General features: G+C 39.4%; 1 protein-coding gene across 5 annotated transcripts in view; it reads right to left on the reverse strand.

Annotated features, from left to right (window-relative positions):
- Positions 1 to 17,877, reverse strand: part of TMTC2 (transmembrane O-mannosyltransferase targeting cadherins 2) — a 251,985-nt gene that overhangs the window by 106,337 nt on the left and 127,771 nt on the right. The window contains exons 1-2 of one of the 5 annotated variants that reach the window (XM_035551772.2): positions 8,704 to 8,739; positions 8,497 to 8,580 (exon numbers count right to left, since the gene is read on the reverse strand). The exons of the other annotated variants lie outside the window; for them this stretch is intronic. The gene's annotated coding sequence lies outside the window, so the exon portion shown is untranslated. Of the gene's footprint in view, positions 1 to 8,496; positions 8,581 to 8,703; positions 8,740 to 17,877 lie in introns of those variants that run through there. 5 annotated transcript variants of the gene reach the window in all.

Here is a 17,877-nt window from a genome sequence, read left to right on the forward strand (position 1 = left end):
TTGCACGTGTGTCATCGTAGCAAAAACTTATGGTCCTGATTCAACTTTCCCTTCCATTCCCATCATATTTTGGTACATTAAATTCCCACCACCACCACCACCAGCAGCTTTACTATTTTCAAAGTTGTTTTCTTCAAACACACAGATGAACAACTTTCATATGTTAAATGTGACACCCCCTTTTCTTTTTCTCTCTTTTTATATACCCTTCTATAATCTCTGAAGAGGACTACAGGAGGAGGCTGCTTAGAAAGGGTAAGAAAAAAAGAAAAAAGAAAAAAGCTGGGAAGTGAAAGATCGGGGTTCCTTTTTATTTGTTTGCTTGTTCAATTAGGAATTCAGAGCAAGTCTTTGCTGGAAAACTACACAGCACTAGAAAAATTAAGACATCCCAAATACTATGCAAGTGAAACTTGATTAACAGACAGGAAGTGAGCTTTCAGGATTGCTTACTTAGACTGCTTTGTTATTTTGTTAATACTTAACAACGAGAGGGAAATCTCCCTTCCCTAAAGTTCTAACAATTGCACTTTTCAACTAAATGGTAAAGAAAGTTCAAATTACAAAGTTCTTCGACAAAGCCATACTGCAGCAGATATGCCATTCCTCGTGGTTAACAGAGAAACCTGCTAAAAACTTTCAGATCTTCATACATCATAAAACAGTAACAATGAAAAGTTTGCCTCTTGCTCCTAGCCCTAGAACGCAAACAATCCACACCTCAAAGCTAATCCATCCTCACTGCTACAGTAATTATTTACAGCCTTCCCTTTAAGCTTAAATTTAAGATCTGTAAGGTCTGGACCCTCCGACTTTTTGGATCTATAAAGAACACCATATTTCTATATGCAGTATTGTGTTTCATGCTTTAAGAACACTTTTCTTTTCATTAAGACTTTACACCAGTGTCAAATGAAATATCTAAGCGTGCACTTGTGGAGCTCAGAGGTATCCAGGTAGGTGATTTTCCACAGCAACATGTCTATTTATCATGCTGCAGAACACCAGATAACTAGAGAAGGAGCTCTGGCAGATTCCTGAGCTTAATTAACAGACTAGAGGAGTGGAGTGCAGGTATCCTCTCGTTGCCTTAGAGACGAGTGGTTTGCATCCCTCCACTGAGGCTTTTTGATCCATGGGTCTTCTCAAAAGCCAAAAGCTTTACATCTTTTTAAAACTAACTACACGTTAACTACAGCTACCAGTAACTTGTGCAACACTGAGGTACCAGTGTAAATTTTTTAGTTTCAGAGAAGATCCTCTGGATTTAGTCTAAAACCACAACTAAAATCCTCCCTAACACCAAACACTTAAACTTCTGTCATAAAAACTTAAAGTATGATGCTTTTTTTTTTTTTTAATCACACAGATAAAGCTGGCTCAGAAGGAGAATGACAGACTCATTTTTCCTCTCTCAAAACGTAACCTCATGCCTTTTGCACAGCTTTCACCTGACCGCCCTAGCATAGTCAGGTATAATTGGACTTAGCTCACATTTTAGCTTTACTTTCCTACAGGCTTTGTATAGAAAGAAAAAATAAGTGGGGAAAAAACATCAACAACTGCTTACAGCAATTTATTAAATAATATAATCAGTTCCTTAGTAGGCCTTTGTCTGCACAAAGTCCTTTCAAAACGATCTCTGCTCCCGTCAGCACTTACACCAGCAACTTGTCCCCTGCATCTCCTGACAGCCCGTGCTCCTCTGACTGCAGACTTCTAGTGTGGCCCAGCAGCAGGAAGAGATCCTCGGTAATGCTTGGCAGCAAGGCTTTGGATTACTGTACTCATGAGTCCTAATCCAGCCCATCTGCCTTATGTTTTGACACCCCCATAAATCCTCTAACCTTTCATAAGTAGCCATTTTCTTCTGGGGAAAAAATGAGCACTGATTTAGATCCCATTTAACATCTCTCCTGCCTGCTAACAGTCGAGCACCACCACTGCAATTTTAGTGTTTGTGACTGCAAAAGCCTTTTTCATCTCCCTACCAAAATCCATCTGCATGACCCACCCACATTGTACGTTTCCCTTACATTAAATCCTAATTCCTCACTCCATTATACTGCTCTTAAATATGGCACTGCAGCAGATTGCTTGATTGGGCAGCCCTGCCAAAGCTCCGTCATCACCTAAGCAGTATCCAAAGCATTTTCAAAGATGCTGTTCTTTTAACCTCACCTTGTCCATCTCACACAGCAGCATTAACTACGGCATGCGGTCAGACGGGCCAGATATCAAAATCACCACAGCTAAGCACACACAGGTTGTTATTTTTAGAAGTCGGGAAATGCAGAAAAGAACGTGGGTAAGTCACCAGGCATTACTCACATGAGAGCTTCTTTTCCAGCTTAGTGCTCCTTGAAAATATGTTGGCTTAGGAGCTGGGGCTTCCCGAAGAAGCGGGAGGCTGCCAAGACACTAGACGGGACTGACAGTATCTTGTTTCCGAGGCAGGCAGAGGCTCCTGGATCACAGCTCTGCCGACCTGAGCTCATGTTAAGCTCCAAAACCAGCCAGGGCAGGGGCAAAGCTCTTTGCCACAGCCCGCTCTGGGGCTTCGCACTGAGCTGGAAGCGGCTTTCCAGCTCCCTCTCCACCTGCCCTGTTTGTTCCCGTCCTGTGAGCCACTATACGGGGTCAGCTCATTTACACCGGTCATACAGCAACAGTGGGTCCCCAGGTCTGGCCTTCCTCCGAGCTGGAGCTCCGTCTGTAGCTTGTCCAATACTGTCGCCAATTCAATGACATTTACTTGGTGTTATGAACCCACAGCTCTTCCACAACAAGGAAGTCAGGGCATACATAAAAAAGCCAAAGATTTCGCGTGTATATTTTTCTTGCAATTAGCAAGCAGCACAATTCAAGCAGTGATTATTGGTGTTTACTCACATTACTAAAATTAAAATTGAGTTATAAATAGTGGTATTTAAAATTTACCATCTTCCTCTATAATCTTTAAAGTGGGTCTTTAAATTAAAAAAAAAAAAAAAAAAAAAAACCAACCTCCAGTCTCTCAGCTGAACAAACAGTTCTAAGGACTACCAGGGAAACAATAAATTGTGTTAACAGCAACAACTGCACGAACGACCAGAGGTAATACAAGAGCAGAAGGGACTAGATTAGCTTGATAAATCTGTGAGCATGATCAGTGCAGAAGAGAAGGCTCTCTCTGAGGATCCGTCTGCACAGCCAAATGCAGTCTGACAATCGGGAAGCTACAGATATCTGCTTGGGGTTAATCCATCCATCTATGGCAGCGAGAACTTAAACACAGGAGGCTGGAAACCCACTGGGACTGAGTCATTACTCGAACTGCCAAACTTCTGAGGAACACTGCCCAACCCTGCTGTTACCAGCACACAGGTAGATATGTGGTCCAACAGACATAGCTTTGTTTAACACGCATTGTTAAAGAGGTTTTGCAGTGAATGGAGGGTGCTGCACTTTATGCACTAGCCAAAATGCTGAATGCTCACCGCACATACAAGTATGTTGTTGGAAGGCAGAACTGAAATTCTGAGAAAAACAGAGAAATGTTCACTAAAAGAATCCTATACAAAAGGCAGGTGCAACTCTGACTGCAAAAAACTGCACAAATGTAAGTTGTGGAACAAGTGATAGGCTCTTCTGACATGCATCTGGGATTACATAAGATCACAAGCAGCTCTTTTAAGCCACTGCTAAAAAGGCAAATGCTATACTGGGACTGCAAATGAAAGCCTACCCTTCTAGACACGTGCAGTAATCCTTCCAGTCTTCTCAATACTAGTAATTCCTAAAACTGTCTGGATCCAGCACAGAGCTATTAGAAATAAATGGAGGAAATAGAGAGAGGTCAGAGGAGGAGAATAAGACGGGTTCGTGATCTAGAAAAACATGCCCCATGAGGAAAGAATGAAGAACATAAGCTGTTTAGACATGACAGCTGCCTGCTAGTACAGAAATGAATACTGCAAACAGGAAATGAATAATCTGTTTTCTATATCCATGTCCAAAGGATAAGAATAATAAGCTTCAGTTCAAGAAAGGAAGATTCAGGTTACTCATCAGGAGATGCTTTCCTCTGCTAAATATAGGGATGCACTGGAAAAACCTGCTATGGAGGTTGGCTCTATGGCTTTTTCCTGTCATTAAGAGTAGAGTAAATGTCTAACTTGTGGGGAAGATAAAGTATTGTCTCCATTAACCTATCCATACTCCAATCATTTCTGCATTAAGTACCAGAGCTTCCTGCAATCCTACTTTGTCCTAAGATTTGCTTCACTTCAGCAAAAATGTTAAGATGATCCTCACGTTTTGTTCCCCCTGTCACATTAGCATCTTTTTCACATTTCACACATTTCTAAAATCCATCTTTTACAAACATATCTTTTTGCCCAGTGATTACAAGCACGTGCAAATCCATGCCATTTTTTTAAAAACAATACTAAACAAAACCACTCAATCATATACATTAATAAGTTGTACTCTTGATCTATCTATCATTTTATGGGTGATCTCTGTCCTTAAGACATTCTCTCTTCTTGTAGTACATTTCTTAAAACTATCGTATATAAATACTCCTGCAAAATTTCAAAAAAAAAATGCAAAGACTAATGAAAAATTGTCTGGGAGAGTCAATTATTTCTAACGTGTCCAGTAGAATGTAAAATCTATTTTTTCTATTTCTATATTCTCTCTGCTGCCGTTCTCATCTTTTCCATAAACATCCTTCTACCTCCAGATATATGTATACATATTGCATGGAAAAATAAATATTAATCACACAAAAAAGACAGATACTTTGTGTTGAGTGTTTTAGTACAACATCAAACAATGTAAATATTGGTTTCTATTTACTATAAAAATAATAATAATTCAAGCTTTCTCATTGGTAAAAATGGTGGCATTGATGTCAGCAATTTACACCAGATAATGGCCACATTTCGAACTCACCAAGTGAGAATGTTAGCAGCAATACTGACTCTGAAGTTGGCATGTTAATGTTATAGTTCCTTGATGACACACGAAATATAAAAAAGAAGTGAAGGAAAAAAGAGTAAAGTAAATAATCCAAGTAAGGTGCTGCAAAAAGCTAACAGCATACATAATGAGATGAAAAACATGCTTGAGATTTTTAAAAACTCATTACCAACATGCCACAAAACCCAAATAACACACACAACATGATAGGACTTGGCTTTGCCTTTGCAACCGTTTTTTGAACAGCGATTCATGTAAGGTGAAAGGGACCTAAGGGAAAATTCACCTCTGCTGTATGGGCTGTAGGGAAGCCTTACAGTCTCAGAGAAGAGCATCAGGGCTCAGGCATGGTTTAGCACCTACACTTGAGCAACTTCATGAGTAGGCCAGCAGAGCCCCCTTCCTCCTAGGAAGGAAGCTTTGCCCAAGTCCCACTGGTAAGGCAAAGCCTGAAACTGCTACGTAGCCAGAGTGCCCTCTCGAGTCATGAGTACACCTGAAGATGAGCACTCACAGCTGAGACCAGCAGTATCCTTTGTATCTCCTATAACATACGAAGGAAATCTGATCTGGCAATGCTTCTGAAATATTCACCCTGTACAATGTGTTGGCAAGTTACTGAAGGCCTGATCACTTGGACAGATGGTGCATGCGCATTTTTTTCTTCTAAAGGAATCATAGAATCATAAAGTTTGGAAAAGACCTCCAAGATCATTGCTTTACAGTATGTATGGGCTTGCTCAGGGAAGAGGAGGCAAAGTACCAAATGACGCATACAGCACACACTGCAATCCTACTTCCAAACCGACTACCAAAAATGAGTATGGCATATTTCACATGTTTCTTATACTAATAAGATGGCAATAAAGGAATATTGAAACCTAAGAGCCTGATTAATATTCAGTGGAAGAAAAATAAATACTGTAAGAATGTAAACAGGCATATACTTTTTAACTGACTAATGCAAATGGAAATGGATTTCATGAGTAAAAATGTAATTTATTGCCAAATTAAGACTCTGGCAATGACTAATCAACTTTATTAATCCAGTAGGAGGAAGTCATCAATAACCAATTTCTGTATATGGAATAATCAGCAAGTTGACTCCAGTTTTGATAGAACAATCTATCCAGATGTAATAGAAATCCATCTGCTGGAAGCCCATAGGATGAAAGAAGTCGGTTTCTGCAGTGGAAAACCATCAGAATCTTGTGTTGTTTTTGTTTGTTTGTTTATTTTCTTATTTGCCAAGTCAAAAATTTAGGTGTTTTGTTTATTTGTACCTTTAAAGTATAGGAAAAGAACAAGCAGCAAAGTTATCTTGAAATTATGTTCATAACAAAGAAAATATATTACAAATTGTAATTCTTTGAGTAATGTTTAAGCACAGAGAAACAGCCAATTAAAACTCCACCTGAAATGCAGAACCTACTCATCAGCTCAGAAGGCACTTCAAATTATCAAGGAAGGTTCATTTAAGGTCATACAAGAAGTTACTTTTGTCCTTTAAAAAGAAACATTAAAATCTGGTTTGGGTGCACATATTTTCAGATCTATTGATTCAGTGAGAAAGGAAAAAACAGAGGTAATTGTTTAGTGACTCAGAACATGTTTTTGTGAAAAACTCAATATAACGTTAACAAACATCTCCTATGATCTGGATGCAATCTCTGTTTATTCTATGCTACAGTAACATCACATTTCAAACAATGGGAACCATGAAGAACTGGAGAAACAAAAGGTGATGTGCAATGACCATCAGTCTCAGAAAGCCTTCCAAAAAAGCCTTCCAAACAAAACTTACTTTTGAGATTTAAAGTCAGTGCTTGCAGCAGCTGAAAGGTAATTCAAGAAAGAATACTAGCAAACAGTAGGTCAACCCCACTGATGAAAGGTTTGCGTTTCAAGTATATTTTCAGTATATTTCAGGTATATTTTCCTCTCATACTCCTAGTTAAAACAAGTAGTCTAGAGCACATCTACATGCCTCCTTTGTCATCTAACTCAACCTTGCCTCCTGCGTAACTACCCAGGTTAGTTCTTGACTGATGGAGGCTGCGGCCTGTGGAGGACCCCCACCGGAGCAGATTCCGGGCCGGACCTGTAGCCTGTGGAGAGGAGACCACACAGGAGCAGGTGACCTGGCAGGAGCTGCTGCCCATGGGGGACCCAGGTTGGAGCAGTTTGCTCCTGAGGGATGGACCCCTTGGTACAGACCCATAACTGGTACAGTTCTTGAAGAGCTGCTGCCTATGGGAAGCCCACACCGGATCAGTTCACCAAGGACTGCATCCCATGGGAGGGACCCCACAGCACAGGGGACGAGAGTGACCAAGAAGAAGCAGCAGAAACAAAGTGCCATAGACTGACCACAACCCCCATTCCCCCGTTCCCTGGCGCCGCTCAGGGGAAGGAGGTCGAAGAGGGTCGATTGGGGGAAGGCGTTTTTGGTTTCTTTCCTTTGTTTCTCGCTTCTCTAGCTTGTTAGTAATAGGCAATAAATCTTACTGTCTCCCTATGCTGACTCTGTTTTGCCCGTCATGATAATTGTTGAGTGATCTCCCCACCCTTATCTCAAACCTTGAGCCCTTTGTGTCGTATTTTCTCCCCCTTCCTCTTCGAGGAGGGGGAGTGAGAGAGCAGCTGTGGTGGAACTCAGCTGCCCACCTGAGTAAAACCACCACAGTTCTGGAGATTCATGCTTGGACATTTGAAGAATAATACATTGGGAAAAAAAAAACACTCACAGAAAAAACGAAATGAACAGCTTCTGTAAGACCTGATGAATAATACTGAGATCTCAGAGAAGTAACACTGGGAAAATTAACATTTTAATATCAATTTCATTTGCTTTTCTTTTTCATTAGATCTGGTTAGTTTCTTATAGAATCGGTTCTGCACAAAGACTAATTTGAAGAAGAGAGCTTGTCATGCCCTACGTTAATTTCTGGGGAAGTTTTTTATATTCATTCTCTATGGAATACACTAGATAGAAATGGGAATGAAAATCTATTAGAAAACAAATAGAGAGAACAAATTAAACATTTTGCAGCAAACAGCACTGTCTAGCTACATAAATAATGACTACTCAATGATACTAGCAAATAGTGTTGCAATGATATCACCGGAATAGAAAGGCACAAACACATATAAGAATATTTAACCAATCATAAAAACCGCAAATACTTCAACAAAAAGTTTCCCCAGAAGCATGTTTGAGAAAAATAATAGAACACCTTGAATGGAATGTCTTCTACCTTGTTTCCCTATACATTAAATATGAAGAATATATATATTTTTGCTGTTATTTTTTCTGCGCTCGTTTTAAATACCTTTTTAAAGAGTATTTAAAAGGATATCTAAGTATAGCCCTTTTAAAAACATGAATTGTATTGTTAGGATCTGACCCAGAGACAGAGTTAAAGGTAGAGCAATTACTATCCTCAGTAATGCAAAATCAAATCCCTAGTAATTCAAATAAAAAGAGAGCTATGAAAAATAGTGAACCAGAATATGGATGACAAAACTTACTTCATGTCATGGGATTGAAATTGGCATGGTGACTCATTATTGTCCATTAAGCTAATGTGAAGAAACGAGGCAGTGAGCAATCTCCTGCGAACCAACACCAAGATACTTTTCAACCAAACTATTAAGGGGTGAAGTACTTAAAAGAGGTCAATTGCTGGTACTGTGAGAGGTATGATGAAGCCCCTTAACCAATTATATTAAACTTACTTGAACGTCTGCACTGCTATCTTGCTTGGCTTAAAATGCAATCTTAATACTTCCCACTAGGCAATGATCTGTGGTCTGATTTGTTAGGCTGTAAAACAATTCAGCTTCTATGAGGGAAATGTAAAAATGCATATATGCTTTTTGAAGAAATTAATATATATATATATTTATTTATTTATTAAATAGATTCAGTATGTTTATCAAAACATTTGTTTTAAATAAGCTTCTCCACTTTTTGGACCAAACAAAGCAGGAAGAAATAAAAATGGTGCAAATGTAATTGATTTTGCCTGCATATATTCATTCATATTCACACACACAAACACAGCCTTCCCTATTAATTCTCAGTTTGTTGGCCTTCTGCATCGCAGACGTGTTTCAGGCATCAAGGAAGTCAACAGCAACAGTCTTTCCTGAGTGTGACTCCGGTGCAAACAGCCAGCCATTATGAAATTCATTCCAGTCTCATTAATGAGTGCAGTTTGAAAGTGCAGCATTTTGGAACCATAAAGAGATGATTTATAATGAGACTTCACTCGGTGGGAAGGCTGAAGCACAGCAGTTCTCTCTCCAAGTTATCCTAATAGAAAACTATTTAATGAGTGTGGGATTTCTCCGAGAACACAAAAAAAGGCAGGACTTGGAAGAGGATATATTATATTGTATTGTGCAGACACCCACATCACTGAATGTTTCTGCCACAGTAAAACCAGCAAAATAAAAATCCTCAAAGTTGTTTCTATTTTGAGCTTTTGGCTTGTTTTTAATAAGCACTCCAATATAGAACACAGATTTGTAGAGATTAGCAGATCGTCATAATTCAGTATTAAAAAAAAAAAAAAAAAGCAAGGTTTAGTGAACTAAACTAGGTTGCCTAAGGTCAGACACTCAATAATGCAAACAAGAAAAAAACTGTGCACTGAAACAGGACATTGGCTGCCAAGGAAGCAACAAAAGAGCAGAGAGGTAACCTCCCCCAACCAATTCTTCAGGAGGCTGTGGCGGTGAGCTGCCTCTTAGAGCCCTCTCCCCTTCAAGGGAGGCACGAAAATGCTGCTGAACCAAACTAAATGGCACACAAACATGAGCCCTCGTCTACTCCAAACCTAGATCAAAGCTGCATCCAGTCCTCAATACTGGTTTAAAAAAAAAAGTTCAAAAACCCATATGCCATAACCATGCATGAGAAGGGTATATAAAGGCTTTAAATGTTAGAAACTAATTACCTGGCTTGCTGATTATATTGTTGAATTTTCTAATAAAAGGCAGGAGTGGGAAGGTGGAGAGAAGACAACGGAGCAGAGCATGCCAAACGTCTTTAAATTGACTAACAGAAGCATCGCATTTATTTTCTAAGTCGTGAATTTAGACCGTGGCTTCATAGTATGACAACAGCAATGCTGCTTTAGGAGTTTGCTTGTTTTCTATGGTTTTCAGCGTGCTCAGTTCCTTGTACAAACTGACATTGTGTCAGCCCAATGGAGGGAACGACATACAGGGGTGGAAAGCTGAAGGAAGAGGTGAGACTTTGTTAAGCCACGACTGCTGCCAAAGAGATCTACCAAACCACGACTTCTGAGAACATCATTAGCACAGACGTACTCTTGCCATGTATTGTAGTAATGTGCGCATACATCCCTGCTTCTTCAGCAGGCTGAGACTTGTAGTGGTAATACTTACATGAGATCTATTACAAGTAGTAAACATTAAGTACAAACATTCCATTTTAATAAGTGTTTTGGGACAAAAAAAAACCACCACCACCACCACCAACAACAACAAAGTTCAACTAAACATAAAAAGCATAACAACTTTAAAACAAGAAGTCCTTGAGCCATCATACCTTAAGAAGGATTACATGGCCACAAGATCTCTCCCACCTGGCAGTTTTAAGAACATCCATTTTACACAGGCTGCTTGGTTTCAAGGTCGGTACACAAGCTCCGCAGATGTGATGCTAAGAAGGGTCCAAACTCATTAATCTTGCAGAAAATTCTGTTAATATCTTTTGGAAATACGCACTTCTTTAGTGCCTTGATAACGTTCAGATACTTAAGATGAACTTCTCCACTGCTACATATCTGTTTTGTCTACATTTCCAACTCCCCCTGCCCCTCATCAGCTCATCGTTCTTCTCTCAAAAATGCCTTAAGACTCCCTCTAAAACCTCCTTCATCTCTCCCACATGGATGGAATAGTTACCTCAAATTGCTCCCAAAAGTATAAATTTGTCCAAAATTTTGCTAGAAGTACTACAACGAAACTTACCTGATACCAGATCAAGATGCTGTTTCTACAACCAGTTCTGACACGGATGTGCTGGATTACATTAGGCAGACTGCTTAAAAGCCTTTTGTCTCTTTTTCCTTTCCCTACTGCCTCTAAATTCAGATGTTATACTTGTAAAAGCAGCAAGAATTTGTAACGATGTTCTCTCTGGTGCAGCAGGAGGTTCTGCTCCCTCATAAGTGTCTATTATACAAATAAATAAGCACTACAGACAGTAGTGACCTCTTTTACTACGAGATCTGGAAATTTTATTCTAATATGCTTCTGCTGCACTGTATCTAACCAAGTGAGTTATACGCCTCAATTACTTTTACTATTTGCTTCAGCCACTTATTACACTGAAACGTAACGGTGTCTTTGGAAATGGTGGGGTCCACCTTTATGTCTAGAGTCTTGTAAAATCTAACACGATCCAACGTTACATCCTGGGAAGCCTGAGTATAGTATCATCTGCTACTTATTATTCCAGAACTCTACGATTCAAATATTCAGCCAGACAGATATACAGCAAACCCAGCTAAACTAGGCTTGTAGCCTTTAGCTGACAATTTCAGCTACTGCTCTTATACAAAGGAATTAGTTTGAAAGAATTAATCAGTTTTGAAACATCATCAGTTACCTTGCTTGCCAGAGTCTCACTGCGAATAAAGACAAAAGACTTACTGTTCTTATGTATGAGTGAGGAAAGGCATGAAAGGAGATAGATAGCATCTTCTATTAGCGCAAACAGCATGGTTAGAAAAATGTACAAAGTATAATTGGAAAAATGGGCCAGAGATGAACAACTGGCCTAATAAAAGATATTACCTCTCCCCATAAAATTTGTTATATATTTTTACCACCACAATTATACTAGCCCTGCTTTCTATTAAGGAATAAAAAAGCCTAGAGAACTCAAGTCAAGCTATAAAAAGACATCTCTTTGTTGTTGCATACTTTTAAGCCAAAATGTGCAAAGCAGAAATGGAAATTTTAGTGCAGTACAGCTGAAAGACAATAAGAATTTGCTCTTACACAGGAATGGACAACATAATCCTGGAATCCTCTTTCCTTCAAAATAAAATAATGCTAAACAGAGAAATTTCAAACACTTTTTTTTTTTGCTTTTGCAAGTGTAAGATATGGGGTAAAAAGTTATAAATACGATGGAAGTGGATGGAAATCTCAGAAGTAAAAGAAATCAGTAATTTACAAACAAAAATCAGAAACCAGGAGAAGAAAGGAGCAGCAATGCAGTCTTAAAGGAGAACAGTAATGGATTAAAGTAAGAAGAAACTCAAGTTCTTACCCTTTTCTTTTGAACAAAGGCTTGTATTAAAAAAAAATGAGGTTGGAGTGGAAGGCTCAGAGGTCATTAATTACGGAGATATTCAAATTAAATCATAAAATAAAAGAGGAAAAAAAAAAAAGAACAAAACCAGAAAGAAGGCTTGGGAACCTTGTCCGTAATCACTCTCCCTTTTGTTTTCTCCCTTCTCCTCATCTTTGAACCTGCAAATACTTGCTATCAGAGTTGTTGCCAGCAATTCCTATTTGGCTAGGTCTCAGGCTTTTAAAATGGAACCAAAACCTGCTTATCTTCGGTGGGTATAGCATAAATACCTACAGTTCTTAACGTGATGAGATCCCCCTATTGCCAACTTCACAACCAGCTCCTCTCTACCTTCTAAACTATAAACCTCCTGAGTCATTAGAAAAGTGGTTCCTGAGGAGACCAAGAGGGAAAAGAACAACAACAACAAAAAAAAAAAGAGAGGACTACTATTACAACTTGCAGTAAGGTGCAGAGACTTCTAATTGTTTCATTTATAAATTATACATCATACATTACATATTATTTATTTATTTATATATTTTATAATATATTTATTTTATATATTATATATCATATATTATATATCATTTATATATGCTATATATATTCATATATATATATATAAACATGCACATATACACATACATATATATTTATACATCTCCCTCTGTGGGTGGGGTAGACACTGTAGCACATACATCCTTTGACTTGTCAAGGACTTTCATTTTGTGTGTGTTTGTGTGTGTGCATGTGCACGCTTTTTTTCCCTCCAGTTTCCTAATGAGGACATGACTAATTTCCACATAATGAATTCCAAACTTCCTTCTCTGCATTGAAGTCTGGCTCAGGAAGAATCACCATGGCAGGTTATCTGGGATTTTTTAGCATTATGCATCCTGAGATGTCACAGAAGGGGACTGACCATGCTTGATTGATTTTCAAGAGAGCAACTAGGCTGCAAAGAAGTTCAAAGTTGTTAATCATTTACACGCTTCTCAACTTTGCCAATCAATGCAGCACGTACACTTCTTGACCTTGCTTAGAGAAAAAATGAGGATAACCTTTAAAGACTAGGAGGGCTCACATATTATGGATTTATCTGCCCAGCAATATTCATTTCAGCAATGAAAAATCAGACTTATAAGGCTAACATCCTGCTTTAAATTGCATACATGCAAGTTTCATTAAAATTCCTTCCTATTTGCACAAGAACATAAAAATCATTAACCAAAATACATGCAGAGACAGAAATGACAACTGCTAAATTTTTAAGGAGCCACTCTGAAGGGACCTCGCCATTTTTCCAAATATTAAAAATCACAGCTTCCACAATTCACGTATCTAAATAGGAATTAAACTGTAAAGTCTACTCTGCAGTGGTATTTATGCTTCTGTGAAACAGTTTGCTGGCTTGTTTTTCTGAGGGGATCTCTAAAATGAGTATTTCTAATATTAAAGTCACAAAAATGATGAAAACACCAGTATGCTGAAAATTTCAGTGACTCCGTTTTGTAATTGCCTACAGACTGGAAGCGTGAACATCTCAAAACCTTTGAAAGTGAAGTGCCTTAAGCACGGGCTCCACAGAAATCAGCATTCTGGGCAGAGCTATGTCTAAGCTAGTCCCTAAGAAATGCCAAACTTAGTTCCTTAGAAACCTTACTGCAGGCTCACAGGTTCACAAATGGAAGAATCAGGCACTACTCAGCACATTGTTTTCTAGAAAACAATATATTGTCCTACTTTTTGCCCAGTGACTTTGTAGAATCGTGGACAATGCCCTCCTTTTCAAAAGAAAGGAGAATTTCCACATTTCCATCTGCATTTTCTATGGCAGACCCCAGACCATGCAGGTATTCTCGTCCTAAGACTGACATTTTCTCTTTTCAAAGTTGTTTGCCTCTGTGTACGGTGCAGTATCCAGGTTCTCAGTTGACAATATTGACAAATGCAATAACTAGACCCCAGCTGACAACAGTGAACATGAGTAATCACGACTTGAGCCCTTGGTTTTGGAGGAGACCTGAGCTCTGGTAGCTCAAGTAATTAATTTAGCATCCACCTGAGCACACACTTTCACTTCAGTGCACATGGCAGCCCTAAAGTGTTAGAGCATAAAGGGGTAGGGGCACTCTGAAATCCTGACGGCACAGAAGTAGAGGCGGCTGGGATCTGCAGACCTGGACAGGCTTTACAAGTGCTCTGCATGTTAACTCATGAGCGTCCATCTGACAGCAGCTGCTTAGACCTTCAGAATGGTGCCTGGGGATGGTGTGCAACTGCAGGTGGCAGCCGAACAAAACCTATAGACCTACATTTTGGGCTTGTGCAAACATGAGAGTGTACCATGCCCCTACATCCATCTTTGGATCCTGGCCCAAGTGCCTGTGTGAAAGGTTGACAAACTTTCCACATGCTGCACGTATGCATATGTGAAGGAGCTTTTACACCAGCAATTAAACGGGAAGAACACTTCCTGCAGCCTGCAATAGGCCTCCCTCAGACAAGGACATTAACAGCTGGGCTGGCCTCACTCTTGTCAAACCCACAGTCAGACTTTGAATCTTATCACAGAAATAACTAGAAGACCAGAAAACCCACTTTGTTCTAATTTTTTGTTATTTGCCTTTTGAAATCCCGGATTAAAAAGATTTACATTCTTAAGCATTGGCCAAAACCATGAGGACTATGTATATATTTTTTGATTTTTTTATTTCCCCCATGAAAGCTGAGATTCTCACTGGGACAGATGTTACAAGTGTGTAAGTCACTGCTCACAGTTTACAGTATACGTATGTATTGCTGAAGGGCTGGGGCTCGTCAGGAGCCCAGGGCTGGCGGCTGGCCTTACCAGCCAGCTGTGCACTGGCTCAGGCGGGATGCTCAGACGGGGCAGGCAGCTCTTCCTCTGCTAGAGCACTGACCTGGGAAAAGCTTCTGCAGTGAAGGGGGCAACAGGGAAAGCCACACGAAGCCACAAACCACGCGGATAAGAACAGGAGACTTGAGAGAAGCAGGGAACCAGGTCTCAGAGACAACAGGCAAACTCTTCCTAGAGACCTACAGGAGGCCACAAAGATCCCCCTAAGCAATGAAAAAAATAAGAGGCCTTGCCCTTGCCAGCAGGCGAGGACAAAACCTGCTTTCAGACACAACTGAGTACACTTCACCCAGCAAATCTGTTCACTCCCTTTTATGACACTCTGCTTTATTTCTCTATTTGCTTTCTGAGAAAGCTATAAAAGTTTTAAAGATTCAAAGTCTTCTTGGTGTATTCTGTTTAAGAAAAAGGCCCAGACACGACAAACCTCTAATCTCTTGCTGAGAGCTTCACAGACTTCCAAGAGAGGTAAGGCTTAAAATGCTGAGAAAATTGACACACTGACTGGAAGTGGAGGAGGTGGCTTCTTGAAAACACCATCAATAACTTGTTCTTGCATACTGAGCCTCTTCTTTGCTCTAAATGTCACTCATCCAAACTGGAAAAAAACATGTAGTATAAGGGCAACTTCTCTTTGCATGAACTTTGCTTTCCAAATGGAAAAGATCAAGCATCATACAGCATTTTGCAACTAGAAGCCAAATTCTAGCATTTCAGTAAGGTCAAAAGGGGCAACACTACCTCACAAGAAAACCTGACTTCACGCTGGGTAGAGAAGAGTTAAAAATGAGCCCCCAGAAAGCTGGGATGTCTTTGCCAGGAATGTGAGCTCCAGTACAATGCTGGAGGGGATTCCTACAGCCCACTGCTGGAACTGGAGTGTGCAGGATGTTAGGTGCCCATGCTCATGGCCTTGACCTCCCCGGCAGCTTCAATTATTGCTCTTTAACCATTTCCTTTGGGGACAAGAGTACAAACAAACAAAAAGTCAACAGTAACAGCACAACTAGAGGGATCCTTAAGTAGATGCCTATTTGTTTACAAGCAGTTCAGCATATCGGAGGATTGGTTCTAAAAATGTGAGTGACAAAAGCGGCAACTTGAGGAGGAGGTAGGTGGGGAGACAGCAGAAGTGTGCATCGGATGCACTATGGATGAGTGCAGATCATGCAGGATGCCTGAGGATTTTGCAGGAACAAAGTAATTTCCCGGAAAGGAACACAGATGAGGAAAAAGTGCTTGAGCTTTGCTTTTTGAATGCTACGATTTGTTTGCTTTTGCCTTGAAGCTATCTGAAAGCAGGTTTTTATGCCAATTCACCTGTCTTTTGAGTATTCCTTAACAATTTACAAAAACAGACAGCATTGAGCCCCCAGGCAGAGTTATATCTAACCATTTCTGATGATGCAGCTAGTACTGCTGGAACGTTTGTCAATTTCTTAGGGTGGAATTTTTCTGTTATACCTCCGCTGCAATTCATGCAGAATTTGTATTTAACTATCATTAATACCAAGCATGCTGTCTTTCTATAGCTACATCCTGGAAAAAGTTCTTTTTATAGTGAGAAAGAAAGGAGTATCCTTTGTATGTTAAAATATGGACTTCGAAATTATAAGAAGAAATAAATGAAAATGTAATATAGCTTGCAAAAATTTCAGCATTATTTATGTCATGTTGTCTTTCTCTGACTATACTATTAGTCAATATGGAGGGGTTTGTACATTCAGGAGCATTCTTTGAAGAAAAAAACATACAGATGTACAGATTTTTATGTAAGGCCAGAAAAGGAAAAGCAGCAGCTAAGAGATACTTTACTCCTGAACTTTTTGTTAACAAAGACAGTGCTCCAAACAAGTCACTTTAATACAGCAGCATGAGTGTGTTTCAGTGCCATCTAGCTAACACTTAAGGTAACTTGCATCACTATGCATAGACTTTTTTTTTCTTCCAAGAATCCTTTCTTCAATTTAAAAAAAAAAAAAAGGCAAAGCAGCACATTGTTTTTGCTCCAGATCCATCAGTGTATTGAAGCATAAAGATCTTGGGTTGCTCTTGACATACTTGAGCTTTGATGTATTTATGTGAGGAATGTAAAACATGTAACCCCCAAACCCTTTATGCTGTGACTGAGTGCTTGATCTGGACAGATCCACATGGCTGAGTACTTTAAACACTCACTGTTCTTTCAAGTATAAGCATATCTGGTGTCATTATGCAACCATTCTGATCAACTCTTTTATGCCATATGTTAATGGAAGGGCTGAGACAGAAAAGGAAGTGCAAAGAAAACTACTTCAGTTTGTTTTAACAAATGGAAAAAGCATTGATTTTTAAAGATAAGAAATTTGTAAAAGCAAGTGAAGAACATATTTTGAGGAGTGCAACACTATGCTTTAAATCCTCGGAAAATTCCTTGTTTTTTTTTTCTTTTGCCTTCTTCATAGAATGGGTTTCCAGATAATAAAAAACATTTGCAGTCCTGCCCAAGCCGTTATGACTATGTAAACACCAACTGAAAGCATGCAAGCTCTTTCTGAACTTTAATCAAAGTTCTCCAGTTTAGAATAATTTGACAGCCTAACACGTCTTTCTGCAGCCCAAAATAGACTGGAGGAAAAATGGTTTCTTTTGACTCAGCAATGTGCTTTTATATCCTCTAAAAACCATAATTGAATCATAATGGCCCGGC

This window comes from Cygnus atratus, chromosome 1 (genome assembly GCF_013377495.2).
Source record: "Cygnus atratus isolate AKBS03 ecotype Queensland, Australia chromosome 1, CAtr_DNAZoo_HiC_assembly, whole genome shotgun sequence".
Lineage (NCBI taxonomy): Eukaryota > Metazoa > Chordata > Aves > Anseriformes > Anatidae > Cygnus > Cygnus atratus.